Source organism: Apteryx mantelli, chromosome 8 (assembly GCF_036417845.1).
Source record: "Apteryx mantelli isolate bAptMan1 chromosome 8, bAptMan1.hap1, whole genome shotgun sequence".
Taxonomy (NCBI): domain Eukaryota; kingdom Metazoa; phylum Chordata; class Aves; order Apterygiformes; family Apterygidae; genus Apteryx; species Apteryx mantelli.
In genome coordinates, this window is record NC_089985.1 from 38,638,438 (window position 1) to 38,659,149 (window position 20,712).

The window sequence follows — 20,712 nt, forward strand, 5'->3', positions numbered from 1 at the left end:
TGAAAACTGTTGTTAATTGAGTAGCTCAAGATTTTTGTTTTTAGCAAATGCTTTGCATATGTGACTAGTGCAGCTAATTTCCTGCTTGCCAAATTCAGTTCTATCAACACTTATTGGAACCACTAGCTCAGATAATAAAAAGGACACTCTCTCCTTTTTCCTTTTGATAGGGGAAAAATGAATTCTTTTCAGCTTATTGTACACCTGTGTTTTCACTGGACAGCAAAAGACTGTGTCACTGACTCATTGTTTGATCTTGGGTAAATCACCTAATCCTGGTCTAGCCCAGGACCCTCGTGTGTATAAATAATGTAATGATTTTCATCTGTCTTTACAAGCTGTTAGAATAACTTAGTTTTTATATAATTTTAGTTTCACTTTAGTCTTTTCGAGAAGGTTTTATTCATGAAAAAAGGAGACTTGTATCCTAGTCAAAACTAAAAGACTTCTTCATCTCTGTTTGGGTGCTAAAATAATCAGTACTCACAGGTTTTTTAGTTTGCATGAATAATAGTATTTTAGCTAATGAAAATGTTTCTTGAACCTGTATGGCAAGGCATTAGGTTTCTGCACATTCAACACTAAGAAATTGCTCTGATTAAACGATAACCTGGCATTTTCAGCAACAGCTATGGGAACTCAAATGGCCCTTTTGAAGGTGAGAACATCCTTGTGCTGTGAACCATAGTTACATACTTCCAAGCTGTGTTGAAAAATTCCTTCTGAAATGTGAACCAGGCACAAGAATGAATTGATATTTGCCTGAAAGATGAGTTGTGCTATTGCCCTGTTTATTTGAAGGGTGCATTTTAGAGTGCAACCTAAAAATTATAAAACTTTAAAAGCTTAACCATTTCCCTACGTATCAACACCTGTAAAGAAAGAAAGGAAGATACCTGAAAATATAAATGGGCCATTCCACAATAGCATGCCTGAAATACATTTTGAACTGTAGACTGGGGGAAAAGAGCCTTTGCACTATAATCTGTCTTTGAGGCCCAAGACTCAGGTGTGGTTTATGGCCTACTCCTCCTGTAGTTAATGCCTAAAGAAAATTTCACTCCAATAGGAACTGAATAGAATAGTTAATAATGAGAATAGAATTGCATATTCTTCTTACTTTTTGCTGTTGCTGGGGAAAAAAAAGAAGCCTTGCTAATAACAGAACTTTCAGTGAAAATGTATTAGTTTAAAAGAAACTGGTCTCTTGGAAACTTTCCTCACTTTGAGATAAAACTTCTGGAGGGAAAAGAGAACAGGATATGAGGATCTGATAGCACAGGAGATGAGTGGTATTCCCAGTAAGAGCACTTATAAGGCATGTGAGAGAGAAAGGTTCAGGTCTCTGCACTAAGTTTTGCCTGATTTCTGTCCTTGGCTTTTGTGAAAATTTTTTCCATTTTTCAACTTCAGTTTTTATCCCACTGCAAGAATAAGACTAAATGCTAAAACCTCAAAAATCTTTGCAAAATGGAATTCTTGTTTTCCAGCCAGGGCTAGACCAGAACAGATGTATGTTTGTGGAGGGTGCTGGAAAGGGAGGTTTCCTCTTAAACAGGAAAAGTGTAGTCCTTGCTACTGCACCTCGGAGGAGATGTTTGGTTCCCCTGCAGAGCTCTGTGAAGCAGCTTGCATTCAACATCACAAAGCAACCGTAGTGCAAGTCGTAAGAACTCTAGTGGAGACAGCTTTGTAGTTTATGTGCTGAATCGGGACTCAGCCTAGGTCCAGTTCTGGCTTGCCCAAAGATTTCATGTTTAATCTCAGGCAATTTATTTAATCTCTCTGCTCTTCAGTTTCCTATCCGTGAGAGTTTGCCTGCATGAGACATCAGTAAACTGCTTTAAGTAAAGATGTGATATTAATTTAGTACAACCTGCTAAGCAAGCAAACCAGTTTAATAGCTTAAACTGTTTAGAAATGGGTTTAAATTAAACTAAAATAAATAATTTTCAACTTGCACTATGTATTTGGCACAGGTGTATCTAAAAATGTGATCAAACCAAGACAATGAAGTTGAAGGGTCCATGGGCATGCGTGCTTGCAGTTAGAAAGATTTCTTTCTCTCAACTTTGTCTGGAGGGACAGAAACAATCTTTGTCCATGCAGATGGAGAAATAGCTTCTAGGCAATCCCAGAGACGTGACTGTACCAACAACCCTATTAGTGGGGGCCTTTTTCCCATGAGATCCCCCTCCTCCCAAAACTGCGTGCATATAAGTTTTGGAGGGAGAATGAGACACAGACTTCGGGAGAAGCAAAAAGCCTTATGATCGAGGTTACTTACACAGGTGTAATAGAAAGTGAAGGAAATAGTGAGAGAAGTTTTGACATTGATTTCCATCATTGCAGAGGCTAAACCGGTAGGAGGCTTCAAAATTCAGTAACTTTTTTGTAGTCCTTTGAGTGAAAATGTGCAAGTTCAGTCTGCACAAAGAAGTCACATCATTGAAATGAAAGGGAATCCTAACTGCTTCCTTCTATTGTCTTGTCTTACTATCTGCTTTGTCACTGGTGTTCCTTTTTGTCGGAATTAACACTGTGTTTTCTTTGTTCCCAGGAATAATAATAGCAGTAATAGAAAATTACTGCTTTGCAAATCATTTTGGAAAGTACATATGGAAATCTTTAGGAGTGAAAATAACTGCAATGGATGATAGTTGCTACTAGCAATGAAAATGTTTGGCTTAAGTTATAAAAAAAAAATAAACGTGTGTCAGACACACTGAAATTTCATCTGGATAGATACATGCAGAGACTGAGTGCGTGATTTTGTCAGATATTAGGATAGAGGGGAGATTGTGAATACCTCGAAGTTCTGACCTGCCTTTGTAAAGTTCTCCTTACCACAGGCAGTAAGCGTTCTTTAATGCAAGTCAAACACTCCAAATGAGGAAAGAAAGAGAAATTAGTCTGAACAGGAAGCTTCAAATATTCTAAGACTAATTGAGTTTAGATAATTAAAGGGTTTTAGAGCAGTAATTCAGAGGAGAATGGGAGGGGAGGACAGTTTAATTGAGATTGCCTGTCCATCTGTGAATTCTCTGTGCAGCCTTCTGTGACATGTCCTGCTTGTCATTCATTCTGACCTGAAGGAGCTGATGTAGTTTGTATTGACCTTATTAGTGACGCTGCAGGCTTGCCTTGCATTTTATAGCTGTCCATATACTGCCTCGGGTGGAGTGCATGCGTGATGGTTCTCTGTGTCGTCCTTGCCTGGAGGAAATGCCCTCCCCTGGCATGTCTGCCCTTTTGAGACCTAAGAGTATACTCTGGGGTCAAGCCAGGAGTTGGAGGGGACGAGGAACAGTGTTTGAATGCTGCTTTGTGGTGCAGTAGAGGCTGTTAGCAGATCCGTGCATCCTGGAGCCAAGTCTTCATCTCTGCCTTAGCAAGGCCACCAAAATCTGAATCCAAACCCAAACCTCTGCCCTCAAATGCAGGGTGGTGGTTATAGCACAGCCCGGCTGATTGAGTCATGGAGTGGAGATGGCAGCTGAGCCTCATTGCTTTCTAGGGGAAAAGGTTCCCAATAGCTTTGCGCTGGCTACCGTAAAGAAAACAACTTTTTAAAAGGATGTTATAATCTATTCTGCATGTTGGGAACAAATGCCTAGGCTGGCTGCACTGCAGGACTGTGGATGCCCTCCTGCTCTGCGACTCCATGCGCTAGAGGCATCTTGGTCCCAGATCACAGACAGAGCTCCCCTCCTGCGTTTAAGGGGCAGGGAGCGTGGCAGAGAGGCTGCAGTGTGACGGTGCGAGCGTGTGGGATTTGGACGCCACAGGCAGGAAGCAGAGGAGTGAGGCTGTCCTGCAGTGTGTGAGATGTGACAGGCCTTGGAGAGTGGTGCTTCAGGCCTCTGAACTGAAGGAGGCATTGGCCTGCCTCTACTGTCTTACAGTGTTGGCAGACCCCGAATGCTGCAAGAGATGGTGTTGGGAACTGAATTTTGATTTAGTATTGAATAAATGAGAAATACAATGCAAGGGCTGTGTCCTGCTAGACTGGCCCTCTTCTAGGCCTTGTCCCCGCTGCAGTTGAGGGGCATGAATTCTGATCTGATGTTGACTGGCGCCATAGACACGCCAGCGACTTAAATGGGGTTGGCCCACCACCATGCCAACGGAACTGAAATCAAAATGCAGTTAAAACTAGCAGATCCTATCGCTTCATTTAGAAAGAAGCTGGGAGCTTCCGAGAGGAGAGGCCTCGAAGCCTCTTTGAGAGCGCTGACAAATTGTAATGTGCCTCTTGTGCTCTGTTTATGAACACCAGCAACTTGACTCAACACTCGGCAGGGTGCTCTCTCACCGTAAGGACCTCTGAGAAGATAACAAAGGCGGCTGAAAGGGGATCGGCTGGGTTTTTGTTTTCCTATCTCCTCCTGCGCTTCCACAAGTGTTTCGGTGGAGGAGTTGCCACTAAGCACAAGGGCCCTTTTCTAACAAACAGCCCCACTTGTGCCAGAAAGTCGCTTGTCAGAAGCGAGGAAACACACTCAAGGACGTTTTCATGTGGCGAACAGGGCCAATGCTGGGTAGTCACCTGCTATCATCAGGTGTTTTCCTGGTACTCTGTCATCACGACTGTTCCTCTGGGGCTATTCGGATGTGGGAGAGTTGAATAAATAATCAAAGAGGATGTTTCTAGCTGCTAATTTTCAGTCAGATTTGATATTGGTCCAAGATTTAACACTTCCTTTCTCTGCCAACCACATACTAAAAATAACATATTTTCAGGATATTGGAGACCACTAGAAATCTGTGGTGCTTGGCACTTGAATATTGCCTTTCATCTGGAGATGTCAAAGCAAAAAGTTGGAGCCTCGCAGTGTCTGCTTAAAGTTGAGGGAATAAGTATATTTAAGATGCACCCAATGCATGTGGTGGGGTTTCGTTTATGGAGAGGACAGTTCACTCAACAGAAAGTTTGCAGCCCACAAAAGGATGGGGAAGAGTTGAACAATGTACTTATTGATCTTTTTCCAGTTAAACAGGGCTTTAAACTGGCTTTCAGTAAGCAGATTGTTAACTAATAGTTCTGGCACAGGGAATGTATTTTGAGAGAGGATTTTTTTTCCCCCTCTCTGTACTTTATTTTTCTCTTTGGTCTTAGTCATTGGTAACATAGAGAAGATGGAAGCAACTAACAAAAAGAAAAGCATTGTTTAGCTAGAAGAAAAGCAGAAATTTCTTACTGTTTTGTAGGTTTATTGTAATATCACCAAGGGTCAGAAGAGCTCCCTGCATGTTTTGTAGACTCCCTGTTCTGCCATGACTACTGTAGTGTAACATATCTCATGGGTCTTTTAAGGCCTTGGGAAAGCAGCTGTTTTTTCTATGTTAGGAAAACAACACATAGGTGGCGGGATTCAGCCAAAGGTAGTGAGTCCAGTGAAGAAGCTTAAATACAAACTGATCAAAAAGGAGCATTGAGAACTAGACCTAAGTTTTCCCAAGGAAACTGAATTTATTTGGATTTTCCCTAGTAGCTGAGTGCTTTTCTCCCAAGACTCAAAGTAACTGCAGAACCTCTTCCCTCCTGAGCTGAAGGAGGACTAATGATGTCTTGTGTTTGATACTTTTGATTGCTCTGCTCATTTGGAAAATTTGCTTAAGCCTTTCAAAGCAACTGTAATTTAATCAAACTGGCAGTGACAGTCATTTGCCTGAAAAATAGCAAGACCATTCCTCCCATCGTAGTGGTGTACGCAGCTGGCCATCTAGGCCACGTGCAATCACCAGGAGCAGAGCAGATTCTGTTGGGAATTAGTGTCTAGCAGGTCACACACCAGCTCAATTTTCCTGTTGTGCCACCCCTCACAAAAAATAGTGGGCATGGGCTGATGGCTGCAGCAGTCAGAGCCCATACTCAATAATCTGCATGCTGCCCATAAGTATGGGGCAAACCATAAGATTATTTCATTGTCTTTGAGATGATACGAGAAGAAGATATGATCCACTGTTCAGGTAATCTGGCCCATCGAGCCATCGTCCTGTCATTGTGCAAGGTTACTTGTTTCCCTTTGGGTGGTTTGAATCATCTGAACTTGCACTGGATCTTAGGGCCTTGGTCCTCTTTGAAGCCATTAACTCTAATGGGAGATGGGTCAGACCTTGAATTACCACCACTGAGGTGTTTTTCATAAATGGGAATGGGGAGGGTTCTTCTGGGCTTTTGATATTGGTAACATGGTGGCAGAGATGACCAGGAAAAACTCCTTACTGTGAGCAAGTGTTGGATGTTTATTTGGCGTAAAGAATGAAGTCACCTGCCTGATGAGAGATTTAAATGTTAGGGAAATGTCAAAACTGCCCAGAACTATTTGATCTGCCAGATCTCAGAGAAATTATAACTTCCACCATGCTTGGTGGAGCTGTTTTTGTTATGTTTTAGCAGGATGGCTGTACTGTACTATGTATCTGACTGCAAGCTGCAGCAGTTTGTTAGCTTCTACTTGCCTTATCTGGCCCCATCGTGACAGATGTGAAGGAGCGCAGGTGGATAATAGAAGACTTTTTTCAGTATTGACAATAAAGGTACAAGTACCAGGTCTGGTTAGAGATATTTCATGCCTGGCTGTTGCATCATGCTTCGTGACCTTCAAACTCTTGCTTATGTGGCGACTGTGGAGACCTTTTGATTTACAGCACTGCTATTTAAGTGGTTGTACACCTTGGCAAGGGCCAAATTACTATTTCGGTTCAAGTCTGTGGGTGATGAGTGAAGAGACACATTTTGCACGCCTGTCGCACTGCTGAAAGATTTATTTATTTTTGAATGTTACAGATTTCATTTGAAGTAAAAAATACTTTTTTTTTGCCTAAACAAGAAAATGTCTTGGTGAAACATTTCTTTGTCTGTTGCTTTACTTCTCTTCTCATTCTTCTCGGTAGTTGCTTCGTCAAGGAATCTCCATTCCAGCTTTTTCTCCAACTCCTGATTGTTCTGGGCCTTTCTCTCCATGTTAGTCATTTCTGGATCTCGCTTGGGTTTCTTCCAGTACCCTTCTCTTCATCTCCACTTACAAAAAAAATCTTTCCCTTGCATCTTTATTCTCTCTTTTCCCTTGGCAGGAGACAAAAGGGAGGCACTGCTTGTGGAAAAGTAACCACTTTTATACCTATAAACACCCAGGGAGGCTGCAAGAACCAAACGCTCTCTAGAATCAGGGGTGCCGTGTCTGGCGAAGGGATGGAGAGAGAATAACGTTTCGGCAATTCCTGCAGTAGTGCTGGGCTGGTGGAGCAGAAGTGAAAGACAGGACAGCTGAGGGGGAGCAGGATTCCTTCCCAGTCTCTCTGGCTACACGCTCTGGCCTTTTCGGACTACGAGCAAGCAGGTGCCTGTCGGTTGAATTGCAGTGAATATTGCACAAGAAACTGTAGGCTGGTGGAAAGACTCCAGGGAGCCAGCTTCAGCCTACGGACAGTAGGTTTGACTCCCTTAGTCTAGACACTCTCACGGGGATTACATCAGCAATAATTTGTCAGTCTCTGTTTATTTTCCAGTGGCATGGCTAGTATTTACTAGTGGTGAGATTCTCCTTATACTCTTCCATGCTCTATCGTACAGGATTCACTTCTAGCAGAGTAGCTACCTAGGCCACAATTCACATGTTTTTTATAGTATTAGTGCTACTGATGATTAGCAGAAGCAAAGGTATCTGAACATCCAGATCTCACTGACAGGCAAGGAGAACATCCTCTACATGTTTTGAGAATCTCCACTGTCAGCTGATGACTCAAGAGCCTCAGATATTTTAATAAGAATTGTACTTATGCAAATACGTACATCAGGTTTGGAAATAAAGCATGAGCGTACATTGCTGTCACGTTCGAAAACAATTCCTTCAGTCTCAAAACTACTGGTGAGGTGAATGTTGTAATTCCATTTCCAATTTCTAGATAATAAGCCTACGAATTTCAGATACAGTAACTTGACCAAAATTACACGCAGTGCCTCAGGACTATCTGCGCAGCCTAACTTTAAACACTAATTTAGGTGCCTGACATAAGAGGGCACTGTCTGTAGGCTCCCTGTGTAGTAAATGGAGAGAGATGACTTGGAGTTGCCTTTTGCAGAAATCTTTCAAGTAAACTTGTGTTCTGAATAACCCTCTGGAAGAGTTTGCCTCTTCCTATAGACTGTACAGAAGGCCTGAATTAGGTTAGTATAAAAGTTTAAGGTAAAGCTGTGTGACTATCCCCCCCTCCTTACTTCCTCCCTTTTTCTTGCAACTCTAGAAGACCAAATGCTGACAATATTTTACACTCCTAGACTCTGTTGCCCTCCAACAACATTAGAGTCCTCATCATGCAGAGAGAGGGTGATTGAACAATTGCATGTGTTGAGGCTGTGATATGAAATAACCTAAGTTTTAGACATATAGACTTAGAGTGTGTTTGCTTAGTTCATAATATGTGGTAGGACAGTATGAGTTTTACAAGACTTAGCTTTAATGTTTTGGGTCTGAAAGGGGCATTAAACTACACATCTTGATGGTGGCTGGGGAGAGAGGCAGAGGAGAAACCCATGGAAAAATAAATCTTTAACTCAAAATGGAAATCGAGGAACTCTTTCAAACACTGAGGATCAATGCTGTTTCATTATTAAACCACTGTGCTGTTGTTCCCATGGAAACAAAGAAACAAATATTTGGAGCTGTGTAACACCTTCCACTGAAATTCCAGTTAAGAATGTTTTGGAAAGTGTTTCTGTCAATGAGAGCCCTCCTGCTCCCTGAATGAAGGCTTTGTGTAGCTGTCTTGGACTCCTACACAGGCTACAAGGTGAAACTCTGCACTCAACTTTATAAACATTGCTTGTCTTTACAATTCTTTAAAAGGAATTAATTACATCAGGAGGTCTTTCCCCAGTACAAATGATAAGTTTGAGGCTTCAGGAATGCCCCAAATCAAATTTGTGACAGTGGTGGCATTTGGTCATTTGCTGTTGGTGGTGTTGAGGCTTTTTTTTAATCCATAATTTTCTACAGATCTACCCTAGCAACTAGCCAAATGATTTCACCTTGAACCCAGCATGATCTGTTCAGAGATGGAAGAAAAAAGCCTGAAATAAAAGTGATATTTTGGCCAAAAAATATATTTACTTTACTAAGATAATATGATCCATCTAACCGTTACCAGTGGGAAGAGATTTTTTTTTTGTGCTGCCAGATATCCTTTACCTGAGGCACCCCATCTGTTTACATTTGCAGTTCTGGGTGAGGGGAGGAAATCTGATCAAACTTAGCAGGTGCTCCCCCTTTTTTTAATTAAAATGGTGCTATTGTCTTCTCTTTGTCTGCACACTTGCTTTCACCTGCAGAGCAACCAGTACATTTTAACTGTTTAACTGCCAGAAAATTGCCTTGTTACCTTGTTTTCCCAACAGGTTTTGTCTGAACAAGGAGTAGTCTAATACACACTGTGGTTTTCTTTGTTGGATTTTTCGGTGAATATAAGGTCAAAACTCTAATTAAGTATCTCACCACTGGGAAAAGCATCATATTTCATTTCCAGTGTGGAAAAGAGTCTGTGATGTCTAATTAAGGGCAAGCTCATTTAACAGCCTTTCCCTTGCGGGCAGCACTGATCACCTTTTTCTTGTATACCCACCTACCTATTTTCACACAGTTCATAGAAATTCAATATCGTAGAAGTCTCTTCTGCTCTGCTGAATTTGTTTGAAATCAGATAGTAGGTTCAAAAGTTATTAGGGACAGAAGATGGGGACAGACACATTTACACAATGCTTTTGCACGTTAGGCTAAAATAAAAATTTCTGACATGTGAGGAGACATTGTGATGACTTGGAGCCTCTATAAAGTTGTGCTCCTCTTGAGGTAGAATTCATTACACTGCATTTACTTTGTGTAATACCATTTGCACAAGGGTGCTGAAGCTCCCCAAAGGTGGAATAAAACAAGCACAGTTGCCTAAAACTTTCTAAATTCTAATGTAATTTCTCTCATATTTCCTTCCCTAATGAACATTGACATTATAGTCCAAAAGCTGCTCAAAGTTGTAAGGTTTAAATTGTAACCAGCTCTAAAAATCATCCTTTTCAAATTATAGGCAGGCTTGAATATACCAGCATGGGAAAACCTTCCTTCGCTGAAGGGTGAATGAACTGTTCAGATGCCTTTGATGGACCACACACTAGAATACCTTTCAGTATTATCAAATAATAACTCAGAACCCCTTGGCCATATGCTGTTTGAACCAAAGTCAGAGGGCATATCTGGCATGTGGTTCATAGTCCCTGGAATATATCATAACTGGTGGAGTATACTTAAATGAGGGACTAGGAAGTAGTGCTTTTTTTTTTATAAAATCCTGCTTAAGATAATTAAAGTAGTGTAGACCAGAAGGAAATCTTTTGCTTAGGCTAGTGGTTATCTGTGTATCATGGCCTAGCATGTCTCCTGTCTCAAAGGAGTATGTAATTCAAGAAGTGTCGCTATGAAAGGGAGAAGTAGCTTTTGTTCTCAAAACCCAGCACTGTCATGATTGAGGCCACATGTTTCTTTATGGTCCCTAATCAGTTTGAGGCTGATTCCTATTTAGTTCCTTTCAACCACTGTTATTCCAGCTTTATGCTATTGTAAATTCACTCATTCTCATCAGGTTATATTGGAGTGACTCTGTAGTGTGTCAGGCTCTAGGTATACAGATACTGATATTCTTTCTAACGTACTTTTGTTGCCTTACACTGGGTAATATTTTTCTATGTAATGATTCACAGTAAATGTGCCTGAGGCACTGGCTCGGGCTAGAAGGTTATGCAGCAGAGTTACAGTACTTTAAAATATCTCTTTTGGTTTTAAAGAGATGCTTGAAAGGGTGGCTTTCTTGTGTCAGAAATATTCTCCACATTTTGGACGTATTGCAGTATGGTGGGAGATAACCCATCATCTTTAAAAGAGTTGGTGTGAAAACTCAAATCTTCTCCCAGTTGAAGAGTCTTCTGGAATTGCAAAGTTATTGGTTAGGAGTGTAAGAGGAGGCTCGCTTGGTTGATCAAGGTGACTGTGTGTTTATATTTTACAATTATGGCTTATTTTTCTGAAGAACTGTAATTTTATATGAAAATGCAGTTTTTATTGCTCCCAGTTAGTTTCAGCTCTAACATGTCCAACGGCTGACAGAACTTTCTTTTGTGGTGACTGCATCACTGTTTCATCAAATACTAATAATTAGATTTATAGAATTAAAAAATAGCGAGTCTAATAATGAGAGTGCTTGCGCAGGCTTTAGGAAAGCTGAGTTCTAGTCCCCTCGTCCCCTCCAGCTCCCAGGAATGGTCTTAATCACTACATTTTGGGATGAGGTTTTCATTTTGAAGAGAGAACACTATGTCTTCTGGATCGCTCCCTGGAACCAGCCTCTTGCCCTCGAGGCATGTGTCAAGTCCACAGGGCTGCGTTTTATGGGCCGTTCTCATTCTCGCTGTCTGGCTTGATGCTTGTTGAGCGTCTTTAAACAAGGGAGAGGACCGTCAACTAGAAGGGTTGCTGGGGCTATAGCCCAGAGTATTCTGTACCGCCTGCTTGGGAAACTGGTTTAGATGTACTTTCTGGGTACATTTTTACTCAGGGGCAAGGAGCCAACATGTTGGTTTTTTGCTCAACTGTGTTTAAAAGATGAATTTGTCTGCCAAGCAGTTTTTCCCCAAGTCTTCATAGTACTAATATGAACTAAAATAATGCACTCTGCAATCGCTGTTATTAAACCCAGCATGACTGTGTTTCAGCCAATGAATGTGTGTTTAAACCAGTGAATTAATGATCAAATCCACAACTTCTAATTGCAGCCAGTACATGGTATTGTAAACATGATGCACATGGCCTTGCTGCCCTATTAGCTTCCAATTTAAGAAAAAAAATTCATTGGTTGCTTAACCCTGTATTTGTAAGTCTCAGCCTGACATAATTAATGTGTTTGTTGGATGGAGAAGGGCCCTAGAATTTCTCTTGTGCTTTTACTCTTCCTTCTGTTAATGTGATCATTTTGAATTCATCATTGGCTACAGAATTCTCAAAACCTAACCACATAATTTTTAGGAAAAGCTAGAGTTGCTATGGAGTAGTAAAAAAGATTATTTCTCCTCCAGCCTAAGTTATTCACTTAGCAACAGTCCTAGTCCCAGATTATATCTACTGGGCCTGAGTTGATGCTTCTGTATATTTTTTTTGCCTGGTAAAGAACATGCAAATATCTTTATTCTTTTGTGGATGCCAGTAGGATCTTAAATATCTGATTTTGTTGAAGACAGCACTTGTCCCAGCTAGTATTTTTCCTAATACTGTTGGCCTGATCCAACCAATTAATTAAGTACATGCCTAACTATTAGAAACCTGAGTAGTATCACTAACTATAGTGTGATTCCTCATGTAATTAAGAGATTGTGAATATTTAGCTGCACTGGGGCTATTATGAACGAGTTTATACATGAATATAATTTCTGTCAGGATGGTCAACTTTTTTGCTATATTTTTTACAAATCAAAGATATTTTTGATAAGTTCTGTGAACAGAGGAAGGGAAGATTTTTAGGAGCAAGACAGCCCTTTTCTGTCAAGTTCTAGGTTTTCAGACGTGCCTACAGTTTTTCTCTGGTTTTCTGTGGGGTTTCTGGTCAAATGGTTTTGCTCGGTGGATATTACCGTGACTTGAGCCAGCAATCTGTTCAGGGTTAATGAGCATAGATTCAGTGAGCTTTGCTGATTTACTCCAGTTAAGAAACGAGCCTTTTCTGCTTAAATAAACAGTGAGCTTGGGAGACACATTTTCTTTGGTTGGACAAGTCTCCACCTATGGTACATCTTATTCCAAATATAGTCTAGTGGTACTGCTTTGTTTCCCAAAATACAGGTTTGGGAAAAGAAAAAAGTAAGCAGTGGTGTGTAGGAGGAGACGTGATTTTCAGAGGGAGCCCTGGGGGCTCTGCAGCTCTGAAAAGCAGGCCACCTACATAGGGGTCATAACCACCGTGCAATTGCAAAGAAGAAGATACAACATAAGCTGTAATTATCGTAGTGAAATATCTTCTCCTATAACGTTAAGTGCTTTTTAGGCTTCGGTTCTTTGTTTATGCAGCACCTGAAACACCAGAGCCCTGTCTCTGACTGGGACTTCTGGGTGCTGCTGTCTTATAAAAAGTAGAAACTACTGAGAAGAACACTGCTGGGACAAAACACGAGCTTCTCTGCATTAATGACATCGCAAGACACAGGAACCTAAGAACGTGATTGACAGTCTATCATTGTAACCACTGAAACCTTAAAGGTCTAATTAAAGCCTCATAAAAAGTAATTCAGTGGTGTTTGCATATGTAAAATAAAATGCTTTCATAGCTCAGCTTTATGAGCATGTATGGACTCTAAGAATTCTGAAATCTTTCGTGTATTTTTATGAATGTCATGAACTCAAAATTATTTAGCAAATTTTGCCACTTTTTTTTTCTCTCCAGGCTTTCACCGTTGCTTACAGCCCAAACCACAAATAAAGCATTAAAATTATTGATGTGAGCTAAGCAGGAGGGCTATTGCCAAAAATAGCAGTATTCACTCAGGCTCATTCTATATAGCTCTGGAAAAATTATTCCCAAGCTACAGCAAAGATCACATTTTTTCCTTTCTTCACTAATAGCAAAAATATTACCTTTCAAGTGGTCTGTTATTCCCGCACCTGGGGGATAAGCAGGTTGGATGAGGTTTAAGGTAGCTAAATGAGCAAGGCTTGCCGATCCAGCCTCCTGCTAATACAGCGAATGATTTATTCAGCTTTTCTCTCCGGGTGCCTTCCCACTCCCTGTTTTTGCCTTCAAGGTGATGGCAAAATGAAGCAAATGGGCAACTGAAACCCCTTGTTTGACCTAACTGAGCTCCAGGAGCATAGCTCTTTGTTCTTTCCACTTTAATGAAGTGTATGGGAGCAGTTTTAATACATGCTTGGGCTCTCAGATAGTATATTTAGAGTAGGTGCTCACAGTCCTGCTTTGCCATGACCAAAAAAGATCTTTTAATGCCAGAAGAGATAGGGAAACTCTGAAAGAGTACAGATGCATACATGTGTGAGCCTGCTCTTGTGCAGTGCATCTAAGTCTTCTCAGACAGGTTCGGTCACCTTTCGGTCAAGCTACAGGGACAGAAGCCACTTTGCTCTTGGGTAAGAATCCCATGTGCAGTGCACTCCTGAAGCCTGGATCCCCAGTTTGGGAGGCCTCCTCCAGCATCCCCAACAACAGCCCGCAGGAGGCCTGCTGCTGGGCGTGTTGGGTGTGCTGTGTTCATGGTTTGTAATTGATCCCTGAATGTACAGAGGACTCTTCGTCATATGGTCAATGCAGTAAGTTCAAACTAGTTACGTACGCAGTGCAGACCCTCTGCCTCAGAGCTCCACGGTCAAGGCCACAATGCTAATGTATGTTACACGTCATGTCTACGTGGGGAACCTCATGGAAGTTAACACCTATCAGCTCATGTGTAAAGCCACCCTGAAACATCTGGAGGGCCCTAGGCTCAGAAAGTGCAAAAGGGTCTACACTGAGAGAGCCCACAGTCCTCTTGTGGGGGGAGATAGGGGACTTTGAGAAGGAAGTGGAATTTCCAAAGAAATATGTGGCTATCCAGTAATGTGATCAGAAAGAAGATGAGAAGTATAAAGGAATGTTTTCTGTAAAAACCGATGATCCCAAGATGTCTCACATTGTTGAAGGGAATGAGAGGCAAAGAATGGGTATTGCACATTGCGGTAAGTTCCCTTTGATAGATACATCTTCAGTTGCTAAGAAAATGCACTTTTGCGTTTCCTCCAGCCAGTGAGGATTAGCTTTTGTGCCAAGCAGTGCTGCTTTCTGCACTGAGATTAACCACAGCACAGAGATTCAGATGATTTGTTAGCTGAGGCTCCAGGTGATTTAGAACAGGATGCCAGGAGCAAATTCCAGAGCAGGGTTCTCTTACCATCAAATGTTCAGGTTTGTCTTTTGGCAGATCTGTAACTATCTCACTGTCCGTAGCAAGATATGTGCAACTATTTTTTATCTTCCCAGGATGATTTGAAATGCTAAATTTATTTGTGTAAGAATACAGTTTCCTGAGATCTTAGAACAGGCTGTGGCAGTAGAAGTAGCGATCATCAGCAGTTTTAAAATCTATCTTTGAGTCCATGTTTGAGGCATAAAACGATCACCAGCAAAAATGAGAAAGAAACCTGATATCCATGTAAAGCTGAACCATGAAGAGATCCTGTTGTCTCCGTGAGCTATTATGAGAGGTGGGATAGCAGAAAAAATGGACAAGTGTTGTACTATGTTTTGGCAGTGACCTTGGACCTCGTCTGCTCCTTCTGAAGTCAGCTAGACTTTTCTGACCGACTTCAAAGAGCCCTTTGTTATGCTCAAGCCATGGATAAATGTGCACTGTCTAAGAACTTAGTGAGCTCTAAGCATCGGGTTATAGATAGTGGGATCGAGATCATTTCTACACTTGCTGTGCGTGAGAGGTTTCGCCTTGGAAAATAGTAGCAGCAGTCCACGGGGAGAGGGCAGGTAAAATATGGGGGCTTTGATGGCTTCATACTGAGCGCAAAAGGAAACAAATGCAGGCGTGGGGTGGCGAGGGAGAAAAACTTAATAAACTGAGAAGCCAGTGGCAGTAAGGATAGGACCTACAGAAAAAGAAGGATCCTGAGAGAGATGTGTGCCTCCAAGCTCCATTGCTAAACAGCACGAAGAGAAACACATGCACATGATTGTTGTAGGAGTTTTTCTCATTAGATCAAAAGGACAACATCACAGCAATCTGTTGCTTCTGCAGAAAACACAGCATCCAAGAGGAGGAGGGTACACATGTGGGCAGCAAGAAAGCTCTTGAAAAACAACTAAGGAGACAGTATGGAAGAGAGCGTATGGGGTGGGGTCAGAGCAGTCCCAGCGCAGTCAGGAATGAGAAGGCAGGGGAGTGGGTGAGGAGAGACACCCGAGTGAATGTTGACTGTGGCACAGCCTCCATCTGTCCTTCCTCAGTGCACCCACTCCTAGTGCTAGGAATAAGCTGTGATAGCATGGAATCAGATTGCTGTTTGTAATGGTAAAACTGCTGCTGAGAAACACAACCTGTGTTTCCTAGTGAACGATAAGGAAACAGTAAGTGGGTTTTCCAGGGCCAAGTTTGTCCTCCTTTGCAGCAGTGCTCCATGTCTCTTGGGGCTTAGGAACTCTTTTGACGGTGCCACTGCAGGCTGGAGACCCCATACACTACGTTTATGGATGACTTACTTAAGCTCCAGTAATTCGTGACTGTGAGACCAAGGGACTTGGAGACTGAACAACCTCCATATTAAATAATCACCACAGGAATTGATGCTAATATAAAGTTATGTCCAGGAATTTAATAACTTCACCTTTGACAACTCAGTAGTGTTCAACACTGCTTCAGCAATTATCAGCTTCCTGTTGTGAAGATTCTCCATGAGGAATATGGAATACAAAGTTTGTTAAATTATGCATTCCAGCTTAGGCATTAATCTAAAAATGTAAACTATTTTCAAAAAATAGAATACATTCAATTTTTTTTTTGTTAATTCTTGGTATGTCCATCAAAAATAAATTGTTTGTTTAACCTCACCTAAAAGTATATCTTCCCATCAAGAAGCTGCACAAAGGAATATCAGGAGAAAAAAAGCCTTTTTTCCCCTCCTTATCCTTCTTTTAGACGGTTGGTGGGAAAAGGACAGAACTGTTCAGAATCAGCTATCCTTTGCTACCTTAGCTACAGGCTGAGTACTTGAATGTCTGCAGTACTGGTGTAGTATAAAAAGCAGACAACATGCAGGCTGACGTCCAGATCCTAGGTTTGCTGTTAAATTAATTCTCTTCTGACTTGTAAACTCAACACTTTTCATATGACTGACTTGATACCAAGGATGGCTCTACAACTCCAGATGTCTGAATTTTGTTCTGCTTGTGAAGTCCTGTTTCAGAGAATAATCCTGCTTTGCTTAAAAACCTCAGGAGGAGTTGCACAAAGATACAATGAAGTGGCATAAGTAAGTAAAGAAATGTATTTTTATTTAGGCACTTCAGTGCTAATACTTCCCTTTGGAAGTATTAGCCGTCGTCCTTTGGTGTGAATTCGACTGACTGCTCTACATGAGGGTCGTCATGTTCTGAGCTGGTCTTTAGAATGGTCCATGTTAGAGGTAGCAGAAGTCACCAGCAAAGGCTGGCTGTGTACTCTCCCTGAGGTAACAGAACGGGAACCTATGGGTCTATTTTAGGCATATCGCAGGTGAGAAAAAGAAAGCCAAAGAAAAAAATTACTAAATCTTTATACGTGTTTTCTTTTAAGAGCAAACACCTGTCTGGGGTAGTACTTCATTGCATGCATTCATGAGAAGCAGGATAGCAGCTCTATTTACTTCAGCTTCATTAGTGGCAGACCAGCTTCTCAAATGAGCACAAAGATCCTTTTTTTTTGCCAGCTCCAAACAGATAAAATTACTACTTGGTAAATTCCACATAACCTTTAAGGCTTTCAATCACAGCAGTAAATGCTACTGCGCCCCAGCTCCTGCTTTTACTAAATTGTATTAAAAGCACCTTAATTATAGTGCATGTTGTCTGATGGGCCACGGAAAAGGTCATCTCCCAAAAAACATGTGATATAAAGGGTGGAGTGATACTGGTCATTTTTTGTTTGTTGGGAGAGAAGGAGCTTTGCAGAGAAGAAGATTAATAGTAAACAATGTTAATCTAAATATATCTCAGACACAAAATATCACATTCCTTCAGGCTTGCCTTCTCAGGGGGTGCTGGCATTAACCATTTCTTTATGGGGATAGCTAACAAAGACATGCTCTTCCTCTTCGGAGCAGCGTTAAAACCGAGGTATGTTTTCACCGTCGTTTTGCTGTTGAAGCTGCCGCAGCACAATGAGGTCTCTCACTTGTGCTGCTTTTAGCTGTCGAGTTCAGGGCTTCCAGGTTGAGATCTGGTTCAAGGGCAGAGAAGTGAACGGAAACATTCATAGGGACTTCACGGTGAATTTGAGTGAATTCTTTGCGCTGCTGAAAAACAGAAGAATCAGACTTGGGTCTTACAGATGGATCAGTTCCCCCATTCTGGCCTGTGTCTGTCTCTTTACTTATTTAATTATTTTTATAGGTCAGATAAATATAAATTGGAGGCAGCTCATTTTTAAAGTCTCTGCTGAACTCACTATAGCAAAGCATCTGGCAGGACGATTTCATTTCGAACTCCCACTGTTAATGGCATGGCTTGGGGCCTTTGGGTAGGCAGGCTATCCTTATCACCTTGGCAGGCTTCCAGCTCCAAATAATAATCCATTAATGTCTGCCCTGCTGGCATTCTTGCCAAATACAAGGGATATCTTTTAAATAAACATTGGCAGTTCCCAGTCAGAGGAAAGAGAAAGGGAGTAGAGGAAAAACAATCCTTGACATTTCAGTGACTTTGCAGGGCTAGCTGACACCTGGTACCACCCTTATCTGCGGGTGTTTATGCAGAGCTGCAAAACGCAGCTTCTCCTGTTGGCTCCTTCTCTGTCTTTAAATAGAGCTGGAAAGACTTATAATGATAGGAGTAACTTTCTTGGATATCCACTGTTTTCTTTCCCTTTTTTTTCCAGGCTAGGGAGACCCCTGTGTCAATATTAACATCGGTGCTCCTGTTTTCCTCTGAAGTTCAGCAAGCAGAGTGTAGCAGGCTTGCATGCCTGGTGTACTTTGCCAACAGCACTTTTTCCCACAGTTTTCTGCCTAGGGGATTAGATACAATGTACCTTTACTTTCATGGGGCACTTTCCCACCTGGCTTCTTATCTCTCCATCCACCAAACCAAACAGCCGCATTGATCTGCCCGTAATCGGAAGGGCTGGGGCTCACCCACCCCACTCTCAGTGTTTCTTGGGATCTGCTTTTTCTGTTTGTTTCAACCATTTCACTTTCTTTCTCTGTATCTGAACTCTCAATGACAGCTCAAGGTTTATTTTTCCAGCTGTTATATTTTGCTTAATAGCAATAAAATTACTTGTTTGGATATTCCACAGTATCAATAAATGAGCTGTCTAGGTTTTATTTTTGCAGTCCACTTAAGATCTGGAGTAGGATTCATTCTTCCAGAATGTGATTAGGAGACAGTAAAATATTTATTGTTCAAAGAATAACATATGGTCAAACCCAGAGTTCGTTACCCGAGTCTGGGACTGGATTTCATTTCTGCTTGTTTTCCATTGATTCACTGGCTCTAGTGATACAACTTTAGTGTGGATCGGAGGCAACGAAGGGTGCAAACTCTGAGCTGCTTTTATTTAGTCTTTACAAGTTAATTAAAAGTTTGAGTAATAGTTTTTGAAGGATTTGAAGTCTTGACTCTAAGAATATTAATTTTGGTATTTAATTCTCTCCTGCTAATGGTCTGGGACTTGGTTTGCAGCTACTCCCTTGCCAAAATTTCCTCAAATTTTATGTTTTATTTGCAACATTGTATTTTACTTGCCTCTTTTCATCTGTGTGGTTGAGGTTATCCTTATCTTTCCCTTAGTTTCAAAACAGTAATCATAACTGAGACAGCCACCACCCCCTCACTTGATTAAACTTCCTATCAGGTTAGCATTATTACAGAACGTTTTGAGGGTCAGTTAAAGATTTCACCTTAACCCCATCACTTGTGGGGGGGGGTGGCACCCCAGCTGCTAAAGGGCATGGAGACAAAGTAGCAAAGTGTAGAAGGCATTTTTTTAATAGATCTTCCTTTTTGGGCATCATGCTTTTATATCTTCATTCTTCACTTCTTGAAGCAAGGTGATGTTTGAGTATGTGAATGTGTTTTCAATGAAGATAACTTAATCACCAGCTTTGGGAGCTTGTGTATCTCCTAATTAAAATGGGGCCAATCTGAGTCTCCCAACACCAGTCTTTGCAGTATTTTTAGTTCAATATATTGCTCCACCCCTGCTCAGTCTGTATATGGTAAACCTTCTGCTATTTCCTGCTCAGTTATTTAATGCTGGAGCCAAGCTAGTTTCAGTTCCTGAAGCACAACCAAGCAAAGCAAATGTGGTTAGAATGGAGTTACCTGGAAACATTCCCAAAAGATAGCAGCTTTACTCCCAAGTGCATACTGATCCACCTACAGTGGAAAAGAAACATCATTTGCAAATCGTAACCTCTCCACTCTTTGTAGATGCTGTCCAGACATTTACAGGCCTTTCTTAATAGTCTGTACTTAAAAAGTTATGAGGAAATGGTCAATTCTTATGCTGTAGGCTCTTTCATGAGCAGATGATAATTGTTAAGCATCTTTGCAGTGAAAGGTTATCCTCTCAGCTGTTGAAATATTGCAGCTCAAATGTAAAAAAGAAGAAAGGGGGGGAGCAAGAGAAGAAGTCAATAGTATGGAGAGACTACTTAAAATAGGAAAACGCATATTAAATATACATCCCTAAACTGGATTAAGTTCACCCATCTCTTGCTCCTCTTTCATTGTTTTATGAGACTATACCAAACTCTGGCCATCGGAACACGTAATGTCTTTAATTTTGCTGGCGAAGAAGGTCCTTAATGCAAGTGTGCTCAGGTAGGGAGAAAGGAGGCAGCTGCAGTTGCTCTGTGGGCTAATAAAACAGTGGCAGGCATATTTAGCAGGGAGCAGCATTCCTTGGTAGTGTATCCATTTGAG

At 41.4% G+C, this 20,712-nt stretch overlaps 1 protein-coding gene across 1 annotated transcript in view; it reads left to right on the forward strand.

Moving 5' to 3' along the window:
- Nucleotides 1-20,712, forward strand: part of FGGY (FGGY carbohydrate kinase domain containing) — a 312,847-nt gene that overhangs the window by 30,393 nt on the left and 261,742 nt on the right. The gene's annotated exons all lie outside the window — the stretch shown is intronic.